Source organism: Podarcis raffonei, chromosome 2 (genome assembly GCF_027172205.1).
Source record: "Podarcis raffonei isolate rPodRaf1 chromosome 2, rPodRaf1.pri, whole genome shotgun sequence".
Lineage (NCBI taxonomy): Eukaryota > Metazoa > Chordata > Lepidosauria > Squamata > Lacertidae > Podarcis > Podarcis raffonei.
Genome location: NC_070603.1, coordinates 61545935 through 61563785, shown reverse-complemented (window position 1 = coordinate 61563785; position 17851 = coordinate 61545935). Strand labels below are relative to the sequence as shown.

General features: G+C 39.3%; 1 protein-coding gene across 3 annotated transcripts in view; it reads left to right on the top strand.

The window, feature by feature from the left end:
* Positions 1-17851, top strand: part of LOC128407920 (homeobox protein engrailed-2-like) — a 219882-nt gene that overhangs the window by 112169 nt on the left and 89862 nt on the right. The gene's annotated exons all lie outside the window — the stretch shown is intronic.

The following is a 17851-nucleotide window of genomic DNA, read 5'->3' as shown; positions in this document are numbered from 1 at the left end:
ACAACCACTCCCCTCTCTTCCAGGGAGGAGAGTCTTTGTACATCTCTACTGCTTAGTAACTTTTAATTTAGTCCTTAGTGTGAGATTTTGTCCAGTTAATTATGTCATCTATAAAAAAATCTCATGTGACCTCATTTGACATGGCACCAACACCCAATGTATGTATATTGAGAATAGCCAATTGGTTAGTTGCTGAAAGTACAGCTTTTTACTTTAGCTTTATTTTATCACCGTTGAACTATTTTGCACATCAAAGTAGGAAAAGCTAATTGCAGCGTCTAAGGCAACATTCCCAACTTTGTGACCTCCAGTTGTTTTGGATTAGAACTTCTAGACCTGCTGGCTGGACTGTTGGGAATTGTAGGTCTATGGTTTAAGTGGTGGTTCTTAACAGCATGTTTGAAAAACTGATCTGAGACAGTAATAAGCAAATAGTGGATTGATGTTAGAAATGAGGTGACCAGTAGCTGATAAATTACGATTTCTGTGTTGGTGAACAATGATGATCCTGGTACCTACAGTCTTCAGGTTCTTGTGTTATCTACCATATGATCCAGCAAATCGTTCCACCAAAGAGGCCTCTTTACTGTTCCATTAAAGATACCTAGATGTTTTATTAGCAACACAAATGTATTATGTAAAATAAAACTCTCATGCGCCCTACTTTCCCGAGCAGTGATAAATTCAATGGGCTCCACTTACCTTGATAGGGCTTCCTTTTGTGCAGAGGTGAGGGACCTGTGGATATTGTAGGACTCTGTCTCCCATTAACCCCAACTAGCATAGCCAGTTGTCAAAGATGATAGGAACTGTAGTCCAATGAAACCTGGAGGTGTTCAGCTTCCTGCTTGAGCGGAAATACCTAGTTTGTTGTAACACCTAGTTTGTTCTATTTTTCCAAGTAGAGCATTGGCAGCTTAAGCACATCAATAAGTTGCAGATCCACTGTTCCACATCAGATTATGAGAGAGGGGAGGTATATTCACCCCGCATCTCAAAAACTTGCTTTTTTTCGGCCTCTCTTCTATTCCAAATCTATTTCTTTTCATACAATCACTGTTCCAGTAACATTTTTATAGTTCCTTCCACACACATATACACACACACATATACATCTAGCTTGTCTTATCCTCTCAACTGGACAGGGAATGAGTGTTCTCCCCAAATTCTGATGGGTTCCACATTCCGAAATATCATTTGACAATTAGTTCTGATGAAGTGATAGTCCTTGCATAGCCTGGGTAATTACTAATAAATTTGCTTGACGAAAGGTATGGCCAATCTAGCATTCATAGCTATGGATTGGATCTAGACTATGTTGGTCCCACTTGAGCTCCAATAAAATCATTTAGCTATTACAAGGAATATAGATAGATTGCTCTCTATTCTGTTGCATTCAACCCTCAGCTATCAGTTCCCCACCCCCACCCCACTCCCCACCCCCAAAAATATACACCCAAATAACTTTTTTATAAGTCAAATATAAGCCCAGAATCACCTCCATATGTTATGGTTGCTAGAATTTTCCTTCTCCCTTGTATGGATTTGGCTACTTAATATTTAATCAGATAGTGACTGGGTGGGGAACGACTGTTGAAATGCAGCAGATCTTCAGATTCTTGCAGCACATATTGGATTACTTTTATTTGCTACACATTTTTATCACTTTCTTGCTGCCAATAGATAATGTAATATCTTCAGTTTCCCCCCAAGATTTGGACCTATAATTCTTCACAGATATAACCATATACTTTAATTCCACAATTTCCTTTACAGTTCTGCACACCCCAAGTTCTCAGTGGAAGTGTCCTTTAAATTATGAAATGTGCAAGGGTCTTTGAAAAAATAATGCACTCTGAAAATGCATACCATTGATATTTTGTGTGCATATGACTAATATAAATATTCTACTAAATGAAACTCTCGCTGTGTCCAAATTCCAGAGAGACTTGTGGTAGGACATGTATATGCAACAGGTCAGAATGTGAAACTAATAACACACACTTGGAATAAAAAACACATGTCTTTTGTTGCCTAAACTTGCTTCCCACCCCCTTTTAAAGCCGTTTTCTGAAGGATATAGGCTTTGAAGGGCTGTGAACTAACATCCTGGTCCTAACTGACCTACTTCAAAATAAATTTCATTAATTTCAATGGGACTTAATTCTGTTTGTGTTTATGATAGCAACTTAAATGGAACTTCACTGGGGAGGGGGAGTTAAATTCCACTTAGGCTGCTATCCTATGAGGAAAGAGGCCTTTCCCCAAAAGGTTGGAAATGTTTCTTTGTGATAGGAATGTGTGTGGGAGGGCGGGGTTTGCATGAAACACAAGATCTTTAAGTATAGAAGTTTGTTGAAATGTGAAAGATAAGTGTGGAAATCTTGGCTCCAGAGCAGTCAGTGGGGATTTTCAAACATTATTAGGACTTTGCCTCTTGTTACAAGCTGCAAGGCTCTTGCGTCAGAAACTTGATAAAGCAGATGTTAATTTTGTTTTATTTTATCTTCAGGGCTTTAAAATGGCAGTTTTAAAGACTTCTTTTGAAATGATATTTTTTTAATCAAGCAGTAACTTAGTGCATTGTACATTAGTTATTAGATAGCTCAGTTGGGTAGAGTGTGGTGCCAATAACTCCAAGGTTGCAGGTTCAGTCCCTGTATGGAACAGCTGCATATTCCTGAATTTCAGGGGGTTGGACCAGATGATCCTCAGAGTCCCTTCCAATTCTACGATTCTCTGCATCCTAGTGTGGGTTACAAGAATAAATACATAAAACAAAAACCTTTAAGATCAACAATATAGTAAACAGAAGATATGTCAGTTTTCTGAAGTCCAGGCATATCTGTGCATTAAAAAAAGCCAGACAGAAGAGAGAGGTTTTTATCTGGTAGCTAAAACTCTAAGGGAGTGTATCCCCTCTACAGGGAGTGTATTCCATATGGGGGTGCTACCCTGAGACCTCTGGGTATAGAGTGGTATACAATGGTACCTCGGGTTAAGTACTTAATTCGTTCCGGAGGTCCATTCTTAACCTGAAACTGTCCTTAACCTGAAGCACCACTTTAGCTAATGGGGCCTCCTGCTGCCGCTGCGCCGCTGCTGCACGATTTCTGTTCTCATCCTGAAGCAAAGTTCTTAACCCAAGGTAATATTTCTGGGTTAGCGGAGTCTGTAACCTGAAGCGTATGTAACCTGAAGCGTATGTAACCTGAGGTACCACTGTATAAATTTTAACTATATATATATATATATTGCAAAGACCCCTCAGATAACTCACTCTCAAGCCATTTAGGACTTTACTTGCCCAGACCAAAATCTTAAATGGCACCCCCATAAAACATTCAGGAATGGTGCACTTTGCAAGATATATTTTCAAAGGTATGCCATTCTAATTGTTCCTTTACAAGAGGCGCAGTTTCTATGTCATTGGTTTTTTGTTGATTCTGCACGTATGTGGAAGCAGACAACTGTGGTACACAGGGCCAGGTTAATGCTTGGCTTTACACAACCCATTTCAACGTCTTTATTCCAAATGTCAAACAACAGCATTTGTTTTTAATAATGTTTAAATATTGTAATTAAGAAAATAACACTGCATTATTAAGCACAAGTTAAAAGAAATACATTTTTATCACAAGGGTTAAAGTAGGCATATCACGCCTTGTAGTCTACAGCTAAACAAGAGATTTGACACCCAGAAATGCAGTCCATAGCAACTAAGTTAGTTAGCAGACCTATCCACAAAGCATTGCAGCACTCAGCACTGTTGAATTCACACACTCCCCTCACCCCCCATGACTCATGGTCTTCCATTCAAAAGACACATACACATAATGCCCATAGCAGCAACTCCATTCTGAAGGCTTCTAGGGCTCTGAAGGTGGGGCAAGGTAGATGGAAAAAGCCCTTGCCTGACGACCAGCAGAGAGTCTCATTCCTCTCACTGTGAATAGTACATATATATGCCTAAAAGTACATATATATGCCTAATTTTCAGTGTTATGGAATTACTGAGTCTTGTCCATTAAAAAAGCCCCTGCATATGCAGCTTTAAGAATAATAAAATATAGTATATATCTTCTAAACCAGGCATAGGAAAACTCGGCCCTCCAGATGTTTTGGGACTACAATTCCCATCATCCCTGACCACTGGTCCTGTTAGCTAGGGATCATGGGAGTTGTAGGCCAAAAACATCCTGGAGGGTTGAGTTTGGCTATGCCTGTTCTAAATACTAGGGGTTTTTTTCATATTCAGGTGGACAGTCCAAGAGTAAATATTCCACTTCCCCTCCTCCATGAATAAAAGGGGGCAGCAGAGTGACTTATATAAAGACTTGGTCCTCTGTCAAAATCAGTTGTTTGCTAAGGATGAACAATAACATAAATTTCGCTTGATTTTTTTTTTACATTACTTTGATACAAATTAATATATTTGGTGAATGAAGGTAATTAAACAGAGTTTCATTATGTGTAAATATTTGGTTTTTTCCTGCTCCATGTTGAAAGATTGCTACTATAGGCAAACAGACAAAGTACAGTCAGAATGTAAGACATTTTTATTCACATTAGGAGTCATAGGATGATTTTAATTATAAATAGGCCATGTGGCTGATTAAGACTAAGTAATATGAGCATCAGGATGATTAATGTTAAATATTTGTGGTAACTTGCCATACTCTGCGTTTAAATGATGGAATGTATTCTGTTGGTTTTGTAACTGCTTCAGCGTGAGTGGAGTCTTGCTTTTCTGTTCATATATGGGATAGTCTGTTAATTCTATTTCAAGTCTTAGCGTTTCCCCTAATCCCTTAGAATACTGGTTTTCTGTCCTGTTGTTCACTGTTTGAACAGACCCTTTATTTGTCCTAGACAGCCTAGACTTTCCCCTCCTGCTTCTATATCTGTTAGAAGCTTCATGGTGTTGATCACAGCATGGGATGAAATGTTCTATCAGAAGATTCCCTAGTGAGATGATCCATCCCATAATGGATGCTTGGAATGCTCTGCGGTTAGTTTGATATCTACTGAGTGAAGGATTACAGGATGTACTGCACCTTTCTTTGCCTTCTTTTGGAGTTAAAGCTGAAGATGTCTGAACATTATTTATACATTTTGGGTTGTATCCAACACTGTCAATCTGTTGCAAGGGTGTTTGCACTAGTGGTGGTTTATTTCTTAATGTTGTGTAGCAGAGGAATCTAATGCAACAGATCCACCGGCAAAACTGTTGTGTAAAAGATTGTGCCTGTGGAAATAATGCAAAGCTACATGTTATTTTCCTGTCTTCTGCAGATAGTGTATACAATAAAATCTGGTCGCCTGTAGAACCTCTTGTACAAGATCTGCTTTATGCAAGTTGATCTGCTTACAGAATGCAACCTGCTAGCAGAATTATTTCAATGCTAGCTCATTCAGTTTAGTGCTGTGTTGGATATAATTCCATGATGTTTTTCTTGAGTTGCAAATTTCTTCAGAATAGGTTAGGAAGTTCATGTTCTGAGAAAGTGTATACATGGAGAACTTCAAAAGAGAAAATTCATATTAACTCCTTAAGGGAAATGCAAGAGGCAGAGGCAAAAATGGGTGAAACCATGGATGCAAATTTTAGCTTTTTATAGTAGGCAAGATTCTGCACATGCTCATACACCCTGCTAGAGGAAACTTACTAACCAGTGTGGGAAATAAGAAGACAGACTAAATGAACCCTTGTTCTGATCCAGCAGAGCTCTTCTTAATGTTCTTAGTACTTGGCACAATTGTGGTTCTTTTCCTTATTTTTGTGCCATGTTTGTATCTTCTGATTTCCTAAACCATTAGTATATATATATATTTTTAATACTAGGTTATTTATTTGAGTGAGAGCAGTAGTTTTAAGGAATGTATTTAATGCTGTTGTTTGAGTGGGGTTCTACTAGTTCTTTGGTGATTCACTCCTAGCTTTGTGGTGGGATTTGTTCAAAGGAAGTGTGTATTTGTTTTAGTTATGAGTCCTGCACTTGTTTTTCCTATGGATCCTGTAAACTGCAAATAGAGAATAAGGAAAAAATAAAGGAGGAGAAGAATGAGCTGGTCTTTCTTTTGTGTGTGTTCTTCTTCTTCTTCCCTGCTGCTGTAACATGGTGACATCTATCAGTCCATCAAAGAGCCTAGCAGAAAGGTAAACAGCTCCAGTATACAAGAACATCTGGCTCTCATAAATTAATTGGCCATTTACACAGTGAGGGCTGTTTGCATGCAGAAGCAGGCTTTCCTGCTAATGTTGTCATAAGCTTTTGATTCTCCAGGTTCATCCATTTCTTTTTATTATTTTTTTGCTTGTTCTAGTCAGTTGGTTTTAATTTATTTTACTTTGTCAGTCATGAAATGAAGAGGAACCAGGCAACCATGAATCGTATCTGACTCTGGTGCTCTTGTTGTTTGATCCTTTGGGATCTTGGGTCTATTTTCTCTCAGAACAAGAAAGTCACAGATGCTGGCAGAGGTGAAGGTTAGGGGTGAGGTTGTTCTTTCCTTCCAACAAATGCAAATTCAACATATTCACTACCTTATTGGATTTTGAATTGATATTTGTATTCTTCTTTTCCAGCAACAAATATTGAGCTCAAAGAATTATTTCACAGTAACAACAATAGCATTATAATAATGGTTATTTATTTCATAAAATTTATATACCGCCTGATTGTAAGAAACGTCAAAGCAGTTTACAAAAATTATCCAACATTGCAATCACTATAATAATATAAAAAGACAGTGTACTGTGTAGTAAAGGCTACACAAAATAAACATCTTTCCCAGTCTACATCTGTATTGGAATTGTTTTGAGATGCTTTGATTGTGTTATTGCTTGTGTCCTTGCTGCAAGGAACGGCAGTTTAGTAATAAATGGAGGAATTCAGTAAAGTGCTGTGCTTTACTGCTTTTCTGCTTTTCAGACAGAACTCTCCTCCTTCTCCTTCCCCTGTGCACTGTTCTGGGGATTCTCCACACACACACACACACACACAGACACACACCAACCAGAGAGCTACGGGGGGGGGCGTCTTGAAGGTGGAGGAGTGGGGGGAGTCCTTGTGTCCTGCTTAGCGGGACTAGTTAGCTGAATCTGGCCCTCATAAATTAATTAAAGGAGACATCTGCCTCCAATGCTGTTCCTTGTCACAGACTTGGGGAACCTTTGGTCTGACAGATGTTGCCATCATCAACATCAACACTGCCATCATCCCTGGCCATTGGCCATGCTGATTAGGGCTGATGGGAGTTGTTGTTCCCCATACCTGATCTAAAGTGTATGAGACTGACCCATACAAGCAGATAGCTTCTCCCTTGCTCCTGACTGTGTTGCATGGGGGGGGGGGGAAACAAGCAGAGTCTGGCTTGTCAATATGTGGGAACCTGGACTTATTGTTTGTTTCTCTCTCTCCAAACTAGAATATATAAGCAGAAGCCAAGGTCTGTTCTTGTTTGGAAGAAACAAACAATGAGACCTGGTTCACACATCACAACATGCCAGTTTCTGTCTTGCTTCCTAATCCTTAGTTGGCACTGTCAGAGGAGGAGCAAATGGTTTGTGTACATTAAGCCATAGTTTATTTTAAACTGTGGTTTAGTGTTGGATGCAAGCATGGCCAGTATATTATGATAAATGGCTAGAAGTGTATTGATCATTTTTAGAAAATTGAAATGCTAGAACCAATATGTCATGGAAGTAAACTGAAGGGAGGTAGCCTTAACCAGTCCAGTAAGGAAAGCCAAGGAATGCAAGTGTCCTAGGACCTTGTACAAGATGGTCAAAATAGTAATTTTTCATATCTTTATTAGACAACAATGACTATCTAGAAATTTTACTTCTTGTTGTGACTGAACCAGACATTGGCATAGTCTCTGTAGTCAGTAATTGTAATTGTATTCATCTGTTACTACAACACTTTCTCTTGGCACTTGACTATACCACATCATTGGCTATTAAACATTTCTCAGAATAACCTTCCCAATCTGAAATTGTACCCCCTTATTTTTATCATTTTGAAACTTTTAAAGTGAAATGATATGAACTGCCTCAAACAATTTTGAAGATTCCAGTTGTAGAGTGGAACTCAGAGAGAATTTGCTTTTGTAAGAAACATTTGTTCAGATATATCCATCTATTGCAGTGAAACTCAATGCAACAAATTTAATTCACTCTTTATCATAAACTGTATGAGCAAATTTATTGGAGCTGTATAAACCAAAGGTATCTTTTTGGAATATATGAAATGATATATTCTTTAAACATTTAGTTTGTATTCATCACTCTAATTGCCTAATAACTCTTAAAAGCTCATGTGCCAGGATCCAAATAACTATACATGGATCCAAGGGAGCTTTGGATGTGCTTCTTGAACAGCAGCCACAATCCTGATGGAGAGTTGTCTTTGAAACTGAAATGTGTTTCAAAAGCAGAATGTAATAAAACCTTGGGGATGAAGGGAAGGACATCTGCTTTCCTACTGGGCATTTGCAAACCATTTTGAATACCAAAATATGTTTGAGATCAAGCACTGTTAGGATCCACACATGCACGCACACAGACAACTCTGAGCAGTAGTCTGAAGAGCCAGTGGAAGCAACTGGTATATCCTGTGCTGAACTGCCTTTATTTGTTCAGGCAAATAATTGAGGATCTGAGAAGCAGGGTCATTTTTTCCAAGCATACTTCAAAAGCTCTGAAACTTGTGAGGTTACCCATACCATATCTACTCAGAAGTAAGTACCATTAACTCCAGTGGAGATAAATATGCTTAGGATTTAACCTTTTATATTGATCTATAACACAGCTTTTGGGTCACCTTTCTACAAATTCTCAAGGTGATTCCTGTCTATGTGCTAAAATGAAAAGCTGAGCAAGGCACTTTACTGAAAGGGGGAAACTGCTTCATTAAAAAAGAAAAGAAAAGGATTGTATCCCATGTTTTAACAAAAAAAGTGTACCCCAAAGTATGCTGTAAAATTCATAAGAACAAACAGTAAAACAGCAATAGTTCTAGTATTCTGCGCTGTTTTGCATGATTGTGATTGCTCCCCAGCCCCTTTGACTTCTTCAAGGGGATATCTTTTGGAGCATTCTCTGGATTGTTTGATCCTACATTCCTTGACTCACTTTGAGGGAAGCGTAGGGGGAAGCCTGATGCTCCAAGGTGCAGAGAATTACCAACCCTTAGGGGAAGCTGCACTCTCTATCTCTGCACTGCGTCAGTGCTCTGGGCATTGCTCCTGATTGGTAAGATTCATGCCCAGGAAAGTGCCTGAGGCTCAGAGTTTAATTGTATTTAATGAACTTATGCCCCACCCTTCAAAAATAATATTTTCCAGGGTGGCTTATAAACAGATTAAAAACAAAGAAATATGAACCATAAAATCCACAAAATACAAGTGAAAACCACAAGTACAAACAGCGGATAAAAGCAGCGTGGACTAATCAGGAATTTAGAATTCTTATTTAAAGCACTTGTTAAAGCAAAAAGTTTTCACCAGGCACCCCACCCCACACCCTAATGACAGAGTGACTGCCAAGCAAGCCTCTTTGCAGGAGAGCATTCCAAAACCAAGAAGGTCCTCTCCACACTTGCCACCCACCATAAACCAGAGGATGGAAGTACCCAGAGGGAAGATGATCTCATCATATGGAGAGAGTGATGTGGAAGTAGGTGGTCCTTCATATGCTCCAGTTCTAAACCATGTACGTTCACTCTATCCTGAGTGCAAATCGTTGTGCTTCTCTGCACTGGTTGTGATTAGGGATCAATCATACCAACAATCAGATGTGGACACTGTGAAACTACCAACACCATTTGTCTGGCGGTGAGGATTTTTGGCAGGGGGCACTAATGAATCAAATAATTGATTTCTCACAGCACAAAAGCACTTTCCTTGAGCACATTAGTGTGGTGCAACACACAGTTTGGGAAACACTGGTGTAGATCAATGCCTTTTCGTTAAAATGTGTAAGGAAACAACTGTAAAAAAAAGTCCAGGCACCTTTTGAAATTCTACTGGTCTGGTTTAAGGTATTTGTTTTGCTAAAATATTTGTTGGCATCTTGCTATAATAGTACATAAAATGGAAGTGGCAGTTGAAAGATAAAGAGAGTTCATCCCCTTGTTTTCTTCTACACACCTATTTGCTAAATGTTGAATCCACTTAACTCTTTTCTTTTGGGTTGAAGAGATGTGTTGAATTGCTGGTATTTCTTAAATAGGAAAGATCATGCCACAGCTAGATCTATCACTATTAAGTAAATAAATCTGAAGATAGCAGCAAGTTAAACTTTTAAAAAGAATTGTTTAAAAAAAGAATTGTTCTGGAAGTCAGTAAGGAGAAATCTTGTGTTTTTGATGACTGTGTTTGTGGACCCATGCAGGCACAGGAATAATCAACAACAAACACATTCTGATTTGGATAAAATGGGGCCGCAACTTTATTGGTTACAGTACAGTAGGTTTGGCCTGGACATTGGGCATGAATCTATGCAGTCAACCAGCCTGCCTGTCATTTGATAGCTGGGCTTGACCAATATGGCTGCCCACCACAGCATGGACCTCTGTATGGTGAGTTTCCCCTTGTAACTGGCAGTGGATACCATGGCCCATCAGCCCCTGAGCTGGGCTTCTGGACAGGAATTGCCCCTACCAAGATTCCTTAAGTGGATCCCTCATGGGTGCCCATCCCCTGCTCCTTCTTTAAGGATCCACTCCATTGTCCCCTTTGCCCTAAAAGTTGTGACAATCTAAAAGAATGGGGAAGAGGAGTTTTTGTGAGAAAGGTTTCTCACTGTGATGCTTCCTTCAGAAAGGATCTTCAGAAAACTCAAAAGTGAGCAGCATGAACCAAGCACTAAAGTAATATATGGGTACAGTTCTATTTAGCAATCCAATAGGAATAAGCATATTTGGCACAGGTATAGATTGATGGTGTTTTGTAGCTGAAGCTTTGTAAAGAACCATAATGTTATTTATTTATTTTTGCATTGTTCATAGTTTCCCTTCCACATACCTCTTTTCCCAAAGCACTTTGTATTGACAGAGTATCATCAAGAGCACCAATGTCAGCATCAAAGACTGTCCCCTAGAGTTAGTCCACTATCTGCTGTTGTGATTCCTTACTGCGACTGTGTAAGGGGATTGATGGGCATTTTAATGGCAAACTCTTTCCCCCTGACAATTCTGGTAACTTTCTCGCACCTAATGTTTTCTATTCTCATCTATAGCTTTTATTGTTTTTCATTCCCCTTTGACTTCCCCTCATCTTTAATCTCCCTCTCAATAAGTATTTAAACTAGTGCATGCTGTGCAACAGAAATCAACCATTTAAATCATGTTCCCAGCATATTTAATGAATAACAGAAAACAAGGGAATAACGCAACTGCTAAAATGTAATGTCTGACATCAGTTCACAGCATCATTGTACTTGGTATGATGCATATAATATGAACCGAAATAAGTTCTACGGGCAAGTCTACCACCGCAGAATGAACATTTTGAAAACAGGAAACAATTGTCTACCCACTGGACTGGAATGGCCAAAAACTCACTTTGCCTCAGATGTTGGCATAACTTGTTAGAAGTGGACTGACTTGTTCCCCCTGATGTTTAATTTGATACAGGCTCATAAAGCTTACAACTGTACAATAAAATTAATTCCGTCATGCTTCTAGTGGCCAGGGGGCGGGGGGTTGGAAATCCAGAAGTAAATCTTACATTTCAAAGTTGCAGAGATACCTTGTTAGAAACTGTTAGCAGTTTCCTTGTCTCTACTTGTTAACCACTTTGCTGTCCTCATAGCCGAGGTGTTATCTTCCCTTATCTGTAGTATACATTCCAGCTGAGCTTATATTATTATGGTTTTAAATAACCAATGCACATTCTGGAGAAATCTGATCTTCACTTTCCCTTTCAATTTCTTTTTACCAATCTCCCCCACTGCCCTGTTTTAGATGTTTCTACCCTTGAAGTCAAATATGGCTATGTTGGACTTCCATGGCAATTCCCACTTACATATAGGTTGTCCATTTAGCCTCCTGGATAAGGAGATTTTTGTCAGAGAAGTGGACAATGAGTGGTAATTAAGAAAGATGTTAGGTGAGAATTTGGGATTCTTTCAGGGAAGTGGACATTGAGGACACTAAGTGCTACCCTCTAGTGTCCAGTGTGGTATAGTGGTTAAGAGTGGTGGACCAGGTTCTGGTGAACCAGGTTCGCTTCCCCGCTCCTCCACATGCAGCTGCTGAGTGACCTTGGTTTAGTCATAGTTCTCTGAAGTCTCTCAGCCTCACTCCCCTCACAGAGTGTTTGTTGTGGGAGAGGAAAGGAAAGGAGAATGTTAGCCGCTTTGAGACTCCTTCGGGTAGTGATAAAGCGGGATATCAAATCCAAACTCCTCCTCCTCCTCCTCCTCCTCTTCTTCTTCTTCTTCAGCTTGATTTACACTCTTAAAACAGACTAGTTTTTAACTTTTAAAAAACTGAACTGAAAGTTGAAACTGATTAGGGTTGTGTGTTTTAAAACAGAGCAAACTAGTTTTTACCTGCTCTGAAATATGACACTTTTAACTTGGACCAATGCTCTACCCCCACCCCCCAAAAAACACTTTTAGCTGATATGCTTCCCTTTATAACCTAAAACTGAAACCTACACTGAACCTGAGCTGACGGCTAAGCCTACCATTTTTTGTTTTTCTCTGCCTTGTCCAGTAGCTAGGTCTGTACGGAATTTAATCTAGGTTTCTGGTTTTTGTTTAGTGCAGCCACTCAAGACTGTACTGCAAGGTAAACTACATTCCTCTAGGCTCATCCACCCCTAGGATTCAGCTCCCACACATTCTAGAAATATGAGGGTACAGGAGCCTCCTCATTTCAGAAGAACGCTCTTCATTTTGTGAAGGGCAATCAGAATGGTGACCCAGAGCAGGGAGGCAAAGCTAGCATGCTTAATCGCCCTTTGCCCTCCCCACTGCATGCTTGCTTAGCATGATTATAGAACTTCTAAAAAGAGGTATGATTACTCAACTCTCAATATCTATGGCTAAGAGTTGGAACAGTCTTCTTTAATGCATTTGAGGTGAGAGATGGCGATGAAAACACTTTATCTGTGGCTTTGGTCTATGGCAATTAATTCACACATTGTGTAGCCCCTAAATGGCAGTCATGCATGTTTAAACCAACCCTCAGTTGGCCAGAATAGTCTTGACTACAAAAGCATTTTGAGTCACCAAGAGCAGTATTGGAATCATGACAGTTACCCCCACTCAGCCATGAAGCTCACTGGGTGACCTTGGGCCAGTCATTGTCTCTCAGCCTAATGTGTTTCAGTTCAGAGGGTTGTTGTGAGGCTAAAATGGGAAGGGGGGGAGGGGAACCGTGTTTACCATCTTGAGCTCCTTGCAAGAAAAGGTAGTATATATCAGTAATTAATAAAGAATTTTCCCCAACTGTAAGAGAAACAAAATATTTTGTGAGAAACCCTGATGTAGCAGTCTTTTTAGAAATAGCTTTTTGCAGAGGGAGTGCAAGTGAGAAGAGGGTATTGTGCAGGGGCATATATGACCTGGGGCCAATCATATAGAGAAGGGATGAAGCAAGGGTAGTTTGAGGGCATCTGGATCCATGAAAATGCCCAGGGAGAGATTGTGGCTGAGTGAGCAAAATTCCTGCCTGAGGGGCTCAGGAAGTATTTTTAGGCTTGGGAATGTGGAGAGTGTTATTGCTTTAGGTTGATCACCGAGTCATTTTCTTAAATTCATCCATGACTTGCTTTGTTTCTTTCGTATTCAGTGTCATGTGATGCTAAATGATAAACAGGTGCTTGTTTCACAATGGCATTTCTTGTATATTGTCTTCATATGGTTTCTGTACCAAGTAACCGTATTGTCAAAAAGGGCTCATTTTTGTAAGAGCATGCTAAGCCACATCAATTGGTCGCTGCAAGGATGTTATTAACACAATTATTAAATATTAGCAATTGCACTTTATAGTAACTTGCAAGAGCTTGAAACGGATAAATATGACTTTCTCCGTTGCATGTGTGCCCCAATTCCTTTGGCTATTTAAAAGGTCTTGGGGAGGTTATCCAAGGACATAAGCTCCACTCCCTGTTTATACATTTTTGTGTTTGTTCGCAGCATTCACCATGCTAAAGATGGAAATTTTTGCTTTATACTGGGGCAAGATTTTTAAAACAAGCTTCTTAAATTCATGTGAACTATTGCCACCAAAAACATTGTTAACTTGTCTTTCTGTAGTAGACAGAGGTAAAACTGGTTGTGCATGCACAAATTTCAACAAGCTTTTAGTGTGACTTCTAACTTTTTACCTTTTTATGGATATAAGTCAAAAAATATGCTAGTCTGCCGTCCTAATGCACTTATACCTGGGAGTAAGTCTCAAAACCCCCCGAAGATCATGGCCACTGGACCCATCACCTCCTGGCAAATAGAAGGGGAAGAAATGGAGGCAGTGAGAGATTTTACTTTCTTGGGCTCCATGATGGTGACAGCAGCCATGAAATTAAAAGACGCCTGCTTCTTGGGAGAAAAGCAATGACAAACCTAGACAGCATCTTAAAAAGTAGAGACATCACCTTGCCAACAAAGGTCCATATAGTAAAAGCTATGGTTTTCCCAGTAGTGATGTATGGAAGTGAAAGCTGGACCATAAAGAAGGCTGATTGCCGATTGGAGCATGCAGGGGGAGGAGAGGAGAAACTTTCATGAATAGGGCAGTTTCATTGGTTATAGCCCTAAGGATGCAGTTGTAACCATGTCTACTCAGAAGTAAGTCGTATTGAATTTAGTGGGGCATATTCCTAGGAAAGTGAGGTTATGATTGCAGCCAAAGTCAATTTGATACTGTTGTTGTAATTCTGTAACATTAGCTCCTTTGGGAGTAATCTGTTGCAGGGGGTGTGTGAGTTTGTCAAATGCTGGCAATGGGCAGGGCCAGAACCAAAAGTGCTTTTTCCTCCTTGTCAATCCACATGAAATTAGGCTGAGGACCACAAACATCCTTTGGCTCTTAGGTTCCCCTTCCATGTTTTGGGCTGAAACATATCATATTTTGGAAAACAAATTAGTATAATTAACTCAAGCATAATACTCTGAAACCAAAGTAATCTACATTGCATAGTGATTGTACTATACTCAAACATAGTCATGATATCTAAGGTGCTACTGGACAATTGTTTAATTTTTAAATTTATTTCGACTGTGTCAGACCAACATGGCTTCTACCTGAATCTATAGTCATGATCTTTTAGTTCTTGGCATTAAACCAGTTTTGAATTACTTGTGTGTATTCCAGAATATGGAATTGGTTACTGAGTGTTCCCCCATGAAAAATACCAAACCTCTCAAACCAGTGGAAGAATAAGTGTGTTTAAAAAAATGCACATACTATCTCCTCTAACAATATGATATACTTTGTACACAAGCAGCGGTCTCTTGCCTTAAGTAATAATGAGTGGCTTGCTGCCAGTTTCCAAAAGAGATACCATCAAAAAAAGTGTTGTTGTTTTTCACTTTTGTGTTTGCTTTTGGAGATCTCGCTTGATAACAGGGAGTAGATGTACAGTTTTGATTCTGTCCTGTGATAGAGTGAAGGTGTCCTTGCAATTTTAACAGTCAGTATTTGTATGAATCCTATTCTAGGGAAGTACCATACTGCCTTGTGTCTTTTCCCTCTGAGTGCTCTATGGATAATGTAAACCATCTGGAGCTGGGTGAAGGATTTCAAGCATGCCTATAAAAGGCTACCTTATCCCACAAGGGAAAGAGAAGGGCAGGCTGGAGCAAGGAAGAAGTTGTGTGTGTGTGTGTGTGTGTGTGTGTGAGAGAGAGAGAGAGAGAGAGAGAGAGAGAGAGAGAGAGGTCTGCCTCCTTGGGGATGTTTAATCCTTGCATTTATAAAATGTTTATTTTTGGACAAATAATACTTTAAAGTCCAAAAAGGTAAAGCACCAAGTGAGGGAAAGTGGTCCAAACACTTTTCTGGCTATCCTGTGACATATCCTGTGTGATATTGTTGACTGAACATCTGACAATTGTTTTGAAGGTTCTGTTTCTATCAGCAAGGCAAGTTTTAGGTTCAAACTGACCCACCAAAGGTAGATAAAAACACGGTATTTTATCTTAAACTGTTGATATAATGTGACATTAAACTTGTTCTGTTTTGTGCTTGGATAGTTAGGTCCATGCACCTGTCTGTTCAAGGGCAGCAGTTTGTGTGGGCTGATGAGGCAGAATTCCAATGAAAGCACTTGGCGCTTCCTCTGAGGAAATAAGTAATAACACAGCGTATATCGCTGTGAAATTTGGTTCCTAAACTTGACAACAATTCTGCAATGCTTGGCACTTACAGCATGCCTGATAAATTAAAACCAGGGATGTTCATTTGCTGCACGGCAGCAGACTGCAGAATAATATATTACATTGTGATATCGAGTGTATCCATCTAGGATTTTTAAATTATTATTTTTTGAAAGCCAGCTTGAGTTCATTATAAAAATAAGTTCACACACAGACAGCTGTTTGCTTGGGACCAGATCAAAGTGCTATATTTTTTTACTATACATTCATAAACATGTAAAGGGTATACAAAGTGACAAGATTTCTGCTTCATAAGAATTTGATATCGTAAGAGCCATGCTGAATCATACTAAAGTTCTATTCAAGCACCCTGCTTCTTGCAGTGTTTAACAAGACGCTTCCAGGAAACACAGAAGGAAGACATGAAGGCAGTAGTACGTAAAGATTCCATATATAATCACTTCATAGCCATGGAGAGAGGTCCCCTGTCAATTTGCTCAACCTCTGTTTAAAATAGTTCACACCAGTGGCCAATATGACATTGTGTAGAATTGGGTTTATATATTCATTATGCACTGTGTGAAGATGTTTTTTCTTTGGTCAGACCTGAATCAACTATCATTCCAATCTGCTTCATTGGATGATTTCTGAGTTCTAGTTGTTGCTTTTATTATTAATTTACTAATTGTCTTCTACACAAGCATCTCCAGGTAATGTACAATAAAAATGATAAAAAGTTTAAAACATAAAAACCAATAGACACACACACACAGGATGCATCAATGGCAGATGGTCATTCATTCATCCAACCCTTAGATCAATTTAGCTGACCCCTTTTTCATTGCCAAAAATTATCTATAAAAACATTTTTAAAATATGGGTGACAAGAATGGAATACATTATTCTGGAATTCCCCTACCCCCTCTTTTTTTTTTACCTGCCACAACTCATGGGGTATTGAGTTATCTGTTACGACATCACACTGCCAGTTCAAATACCATCTCTGTAAATGTGAAGTTAAGATTTTTTTGCTCATATGTGCATTACTTTACAATTACCTCGATCCTCATTTGCTTGGGTTTTTTTTGCCCATTCATCCAGTTTAGGAAAATCCTTTTTTGGACTCTGTGAAGGACTTTTTTCCACCTCTCTCCACAAGCATGGGGAGGGGGTTGTAAGACAGAATTACTTCTCTTGCAGCCCTGTTTCTTTCAGTAGTCATGTATGCTTTTATGTGATGCATAGTGTACATGTGTGCGCACGTGCAAGCATGCAGTTTCTCTTAACAGTGTGTACGTTATGCATGCATGTGAGAGTGTATGTATATGTGCTTGTTGTTCATAGTGGAAGCAAGGAGCAGGTACAAGTCTATTCTTCTGTCCTTTTTCCATCATCAGGAAAATGATCATACTTCTCAGTAGAGGAATTCTTCACTGTGGAAATAAACCGAGTTTGTCCTTTTCTTACTGTTGATTGTTTCCATGAAATTTGAAGGCAGACGAAACAGACATGTCT